The sequence below is a fragment of the Ictidomys tridecemlineatus genome, chromosome 11 (genome assembly GCF_052094955.1).
Source record: "Ictidomys tridecemlineatus isolate mIctTri1 chromosome 11, mIctTri1.hap1, whole genome shotgun sequence".
Lineage (NCBI taxonomy): Eukaryota > Metazoa > Chordata > Mammalia > Rodentia > Sciuridae > Ictidomys > Ictidomys tridecemlineatus.
Window position 1 is genome coordinate 58,386,946 of NC_135487.1, and position 6,157 is coordinate 58,393,102.

A 6,157-nucleotide genomic window follows, 5' to 3' on the forward strand; every position below is an offset into this window, starting at 1 on the left:
ACTCAGTGAGACCCTGTCTCTAAATAAAATACAAAATAGGGCTGGGGATGTGACTCAGTAGTTGAGTGTCCCTGAGTTCAATCCCCAATACCCAAAAAGAAAAAAAAAAGTATAGTCTTTTATAAATCATGGCCCTAAAAGTCCACACATTTTCCAATGAGTGTTTTAACTAACTTCCACAGAGGCACAGTGTGGAGGAGTGTGAAGCAGAAATAAACACCAATGAGAATTATTTAATTTCTTCTATTAAAGGGTAAATAATACTAACTGTGACTGATAAGTCTTCAAAATTTACTATAATGGAGCACACTGTTAGCTGCTTTCATGCAATCTCATTAAACCTTTCCATAAACTTTATAAGATAGACGCTATTACAAAGAACCATCTTGAATATCTTTTACACAAAGAACAATGAAGATTAACTGACATTCTCTGCTGGCTCTGTGGAACATAAAGGGCAGTGCTCATCATACACTAAATACTTAAAAGCTTTAGAGTACTCTCTAGTACCACAGAGTGCAGAAGAGGGTTCATTTCTCTATCCCAAGTTTAATACTATCAAGAATTAGATGAGGTACATCTCAAACCTTTAAGTTCAGGTATCACTGTTCTAAAATTATGTAATTTATTTAAGTAACATAAGCAAATAAGATAGAAATTCCTAAAGAAAATAATTTTTTCTATAAACATGAAGCAGAATATTGGGGGGACCCAATTAACATAGGAACATAAAATGAATTTCCTTTGAACTATGTGTTTGTATAGCCAGGATAAAGTGTCATAATAAAAACTGGCAATTATTGCATAGACATAGTGCTTCACAAATATCAAGGTACTAATTTTAAATAAAGTAAGATGCAAAAAGATAGTGCATATGGCTTATGTTTTTTCTGATTTTTTCATTAGCATATTAGAAAAGGAATATGTATTTAAGTTAAATTATAATCAAATGCTTAAGATAAGTATATAACTTTCTATGATTGCTCCCTTTAACTTATTTTTGAAGAGTGTTTCTACTGTACTAATAGTGTTGTAAACATGATAAGATGAGTCAGTTTATTATATAAATTGCAAAAAATCATCATCAACAGAGTCAGAACTGGAACCTTAGTTCCCACATTTATACACAGTAAATCCAGCTCTGACATGCACTTTAGGATCTTGTTGATTTGTCCTCTGCTCAGAACTGCAATGTCATCTACTGCCAAAACCTCACCCATATTAAAACTGCAGCCATGATAAACTGTTTGCCTTGAGTTTCCCAAGTTTTCCATATTGTCCCATCTGACTTCTAAGTCTTCGACTTTGAATCTGTCAAAATTGTTCTTCTCCCTCCATGTTACCTGTCAAACCTTTATTCTCTAACCTTCAATCTTAAAACAGATGTTGTATCTTCCAGGAAGGTATCTGTGACTTTCCTTTCCCTCAGGTCAGAAGCCCCCCTGATTATGCCTTTACTTAGGCTTTTTATAGCTTTTATAAAACCAGTTGTTGCATGTTTATGTATTCTCCAGCCTTAGCTCAAGCATGTGCTTTTTAAGCTTTGGGACTGCATAGATCATCACTGTGCATATGGCAGTCAACTAAGTTCCTGGTTCATTATGGGTAATGAATAGGTATTTGTTGAAAGATTCAGGAAGGAAGACACTTAGAAAATTTTTAATAAATCTTTCTTAGGAGTTAGAAGAATTATTACATCACCAGCAGAATATGAACTAAAAGAATCCCATGTTGGTGTCAACACTACTATGTATCCATCTATATATTCATCTTTTAAACCTTGAAGACTTGCTGTATTTCAAACTCAACTGTTTACCTTTTTAAAATCTATTTTCATCATTCCATGATTAATACATTTTAAAATGAAGGGAAACATGGAAAATGAGCTTAAAAATTGAGAATAATTTTTATATAGTAAATATTTTTAAATTTGTTTTACTACATGATCACACTATTTCAGACTTTATTAATTAAAAATGTGTAATTATTCAGTCATAGCCTAGGGAAAATTTTACCTTGTGAATTTAAAATATAAAAGAGTCAAATTTTTTCCACCAAAGATCAGTATGAAATAGGATCACAGAGGAAATATTTATCTTATTTCAAATATTTAGAGCACTTAGAATCACTTTTCTACTTATAAGTAATAAATAGTATAATTGTAATTGATTGTCTTCTATTTCTTAAGACATGTCCCTTAGCTGACTCTTTATGTGATTCTTTGATAACCTAGATTAGGTTACCTGAAAGTAATGAAGTTCAGTTTTTAAAAGATTGAACTTTAATTTTTATTTCAAGCTTTCCTTCTGTTATGGTTTAGATGCCAGGTGTCTCCCAAAAGCACATATGTGAGACAATGCAAGAAGGTTTAAAAGAGAAATAATTGGGTTCTGAGACCCTTAACAAAATCAGTGAATTAATCCTTTGATGGGATTAACTGAGTGGTAACTGAAGGCAGGTAGGGTGTGGCTGGAGGAGTTGGGCATTGGGAGTGTGGCTTTTGTGTATACATTTTGTATCTGGCCAATGAAGTCTCTCTCTGCCTTCTGATTTTGTGAGCTGCTTCCCTTTACCAAACTCTTCCACCAGATGTTCAGCCCTACCTTGAGCCCTGAGGAATGGAACCAACCTTTTATGGACTGAGACCTCTGATACTGTGAGCCCCCAAATAAACTTTTCCTCTTCTACAATTGTTCTGATAGGCCTTTTAGTCACAGCTGCAAAAAAGCTGAATAAAATACCTTCCATTTATTTCAAATAGTTCTGTCTGCTTTCTGAAACATACATAAATAATTATTTTTCATCTGGTCATTTACTTATTCATTCATTGAACTCTTATTGAGAAGCTACTATTCCCAAAGTATTGTTCTGAACACTATAAATATAGCAAATAATAAACTGATGTGATTTATCATCTCATGAAGCTTACATGCCACTGTAGACATGAAAAACAGAACATAAAAATTAGGAAATGACGAATGTGATGATGAAAATAAGAGTAAAATGATATAAAGTTATTTCAAGCTAAGTAATCAAAAAATTATTCTTTCTGAGGAAGAGACATTTAAACCGAGTTAGAGTATTTTAAGGAAGATCCCATCATTCAAAGATGTAGGGAAAACATTCAAGGCAGAGAAAACAGACTGTTCAAAGTCCTAGGTATTGAGTACAGGGGAGGCTAAAAGAAAATGAAGTCAGAGCAAGGATGTGAACATGTGGGGCTTTGTCAGCTAAGAATTTGGAGTTATTCTAAGGCTAATTGTGTGTGACTGGAGGTTCTTAAGGAGGTGAAAGAATGTGATTGAAAAATTTCCTACTACTATACAGAGAATAATTGACCAGGAACATGAGTTGAGCAGGAAGAACCGAAAGGCAACACTGAAATTAGAAGCTATTTGAGATGTCAATGTGAAACTACATATAAGCACCAGAGGTGAAAGAGTAGACAATTTTAAGTCATTTTGAAGGAAAGCCTATAGACTTACTAACATTTTACATGTGTTGTTGGAGATGAGAAAAAGAAAGGAGTAAAGATGAATCTTGTATTTCAGGTTGACACGGATGGTGATGACCTTCTCTCAGATACAAAAGACAGGGAAACAAGTCAGGATAGAAGATAAAGAGCTCTATTTTGAACCTTAAGAATCCAAGTATTTTTCCCAATAGAGTTGGGTCCACAACTATGAATTTAGAGAAGAAATTGAGATCAAAGAATATACTTTGGAATTGCCAGTGGAGAGTTTGTATTTCAAGGTATAAAACTGAATAAAGTTATTTAAGAGTAGAGATTTAATGGGAAAAAGATACCCAGAAATAAGTTTCACAGAACACTAATGTTGAGAGGTTTAGCAAAGGTGCTGAAGACAACAATGAGGAAACACAAGTAAGAAGTTAGAGACTTTAAAAGCCAAAAAAAAAATTAGTGTCATAGAAACCAAAAGAAAATAGTTGGAGGAAGAAAGAATCCTCTATCTTATCAAATATTGTCAAAATCTTGTAAAATGAGGAGAGAAAGTTGGACCATGAATTTTGGTCAGGTACTGGTTTTTAGAGACCATTGCTATGAACTATTACAGTACAGAAGTGGCCATTAAAAAAATACACCTGTACACTTGGAAAAATGAGAAATTATATCCCATTTGATTCAAATGTAGGATATGTCAAGATCATTGTATTGTCATGAGCAACTAATAAAAAAATTGATTAAAGCAAGTTGAGGCAAGGACTAAAAATGAAGGACTAGAAAGTCCCCAAATGGGTAACTCTTTGGAGAAATTTTGTTGTAAAAGATGAGCAGCAAAATCAGGATATAGGTCAGTGGGACCTGACCTCAAAGAAGGGTTAAGATTAGTGATATTAAGGAATGTTTGATGCCAATTATAGTGCTTCAGTGAGTACTGGGATTGGTAACACAGGAGAAAGTGATTAAAGACTGGAATTCTTAAAGAGATGAGAGACAACAGGACCCAGCACACAAGGGGAAGGAGTGGCCCATGATTGGAACAGGACCACTTTATTTGTTGTAACAGGAGAGAGGGAAAAGATGAGGAAGCAGACACAGGCAAGCTGGTAAGATGGGTCCTCAGAATTTGGAAGGCATCTGGAGAGAAGAAAAGGGATGCCGTGAGGCTGCCATGTAATATGGGTATCTATTTGGATTTTGTGAACCGGCATTTAAAGTAAAATACACTTTTTTTTTCATTTTTCTATCAAGTTCCATTCTTCTATAGAAGGTACCAAGCAGACAGATGATTTAAGCAGGGCTGGGGTTTTGCTGGACAAATATGAGAGGACCACATAGCAGCATAAAGATACTCATAAGAAAGCATCATTTATGAAAGGTCGATATAAAATACAAAGAATTCCATCAAAAAGGCAATATACACAGTGTTCCTACCCAGACTTTTGGGTTTTACAGAAGACATTTTCTTTTTCCTTCTCTATTTCTCTTTCTTTCTTCCTTCCTCTGCTCTCTTTTCTTCATTTCTGAGACTGTCTAAAGGTTCTGTCATTTCTCTAATTGAACACACTTTAAAAAATAAAAATTTCCATCTATTATTATCATCATTTTATACTTCAAAATAAAGACAGCTGGGCAGAGTGACACACACCCGTAATCCCAGCAGGACTGGGGTTTTGCTGGAAACAGGAGGATCTTGATTTTAAAGTCAGCCTCAGCAACAGCAAGGCGCTAAGCAACTCAGTGAGACCCCGTCTCTAATAAAATACAAAATAGGGCTGGGGATGTGACTCAGTGGTTGAGTGCCGAGTTCAATCCTGGGCACCAAAATAAATAAATATATAATAAAGACAAAGAATAAGACGGACACAACCCTAAAATGAAAGAAAGTCCTACAAATTGAGTTGAATTGAATAAATTAAACTTTCTGGAAAACCCAAAATGCTGTTCTTGATTTCTTGTTTCCTTATTAAATAGTGAAAAGTGATTTAGGAACCAGCACAGTGTAACTGACAAGCTTATGGCAATCACTGGTATCTATCATGGATATAGATTCAAAAGACCTAATCCTGAGTCCATGTCCTAAAGTTGCCAAACATGTGATATTGGAAAACTTGCATAATTTTTGTGAACTTCTGCAAAATGTAATAATAACCATGTAATAAGAACCACTACCTAACAGAGTTAGTATGAATATCAAATTTTGTCACATATGTAAAGCATCTGTAAATATTAAACACTTTATTATCACAACATGTTTTATTATTATCTTCTGTGTCTTTCATGAAACTGATAGTAGATGATCTTTTCATCTGGCTCTTTCAAAAAAAGAATCAGGCTAAAATTTCCATAAAGCTATTTATCAATTCTAATAAAACAGCACACATGTTCTTATTAACATTAAAAAAAATTAAATAGCATGTTGTGCTTACCTGTTTTACGTTTGCTTCCAAAATGCTAAAAGCTTCATTTAATCTTCAGTTAGAATTACTATATAATCTCAAATTTAGGTTGCACCATTACCCTGCCATGTTTTATTTAAGTTTTGTAATTATTTTTTAAAAGTCAAAAGTGTAATAAAACAATAATATTTGTCTTTTATGGAGATTTAACTAAAATTATGGTTAGTTACACGAATTCCAGAAATAAGACAATCTAAGAGCTGTTCTTTCAGATGTCAGAAATCTAGTTGGTTCA